Below are 1,404 nucleotides of genomic sequence, written 5' to 3'. Positions count from 1 at the left end.
TCTCAAAAAAAAAAAAAAAAAATTTCTGCCTACTGATTGGTAGATGTTGAGCATCTTTTTTATATGTCTTTTGACCATTTGTATATATCTCAGAGGAACGCCATTCAAATTTTTATCCATCCTTCAATTTGTTTCAATAATTTATTGTTAATTGTTGTAAAAAAAAAAGCACTGATAAATTTACCAGCTTATGCATTTTCAAGTGTACAGTTAATTGAGTCATGTTAATTATATTTATTTTGTTTTGTGTCCCATCTGCAGCAGTTATTCATCTTGTAATGCTCACATTTTATAGCCATTGAATACTACTCTCCATTCCCCCTTCCTCTCAGCCATTGGCAACTACCATTCCACTTCCTGTTTTTTGATTTTAACAGCTTCTCATAGTTATCTGAGATGAATGATACTGTATTTTTCTTTTTGTCAATGGTTTTTTGTAGTTAGCATCCATCCTGAAGTTTCATATATGTTGAAACATGCATGGGACAGGATGTTATTTTGTAAGATTCAATAATTTCTCATTGTATATATATGCATACCACATTTTGTTTATCCATTCTTTGATTAATGGACATTTGTGTTGATCTACTTTTTGGTTATTATGACAATGGTTTTCAAATATTTTTCTTCATGATTCTGCTTTCAGTTTTGAATTGAATATATATATGTACTGGGAAGTGAGTTGCTAAAATACATGGAATTTTATCATTAATTTTTTTTTTTTGAGGCAAAGTCTTGCTCTTTTGCTCAGACTAAAATGCAGTGGCATCATCATAGCTCACTGCAACCTCAAACTCCTGGGCTCAAGTGATCCCCCTGCCTCAGCCTCTGGAATAGCTGGGACTACAGGCTCATGTCACCATGCCCACCTAATTTTTCTATTTTTTGTAGAGATGGGGTCTGTGCTATGTTGCCTAGGCTGGTCTCAGACTCCAGGCCTCCAGCAATCCTCCCACCTTGGCCTCCCAAACTGCTAGGATTATAGGCATGAGCCACTGAACCCAGCCTATTATTTATTTTTGAGGAGCCCACCATAGGAGCTGAGCCATTTTACTTTCTTTGGGCAGTGACATGGGTTCTAATTTCTCCACATCCTCACCAAAAGTTTATTTGGGGTATATGATTTTTTTTTTTTTAAGTTGAGGCTTAAGGTCAGGGGCAGTTGCTCACACTTGTAATTCTAGCACTCTGGGAGGCTGAGGCAGGAGGGTTACTTGAGGTCAGGAGTTCGAGACCAGCCTAAGCAAAAGTGAGACCCTGTCTCTACTAAAAATAGAAAAATTAGCCAGGCATGATGGTGAATGCCTGCAGTCCCAGCTACTCGGGAAGTTGAGGCAGGAGGATTGCTGAACCCAGGAGTTTGAGGTTGCTGTGAACCAGGCTGACGCCACGGCACTCTAGCCC

The sequence above is a fragment of the Propithecus coquereli genome, unplaced genomic scaffold (genome assembly GCF_000956105.1).
Source record: "Propithecus coquereli isolate 6110/MARCELLA unplaced genomic scaffold, Pcoq_1.0 Scaffold164, whole genome shotgun sequence".
NCBI lineage: Eukaryota > Metazoa > Chordata > Mammalia > Primates > Indriidae > Propithecus > Propithecus coquereli.
This window is presented reverse-complemented; position numbering follows the sequence as displayed.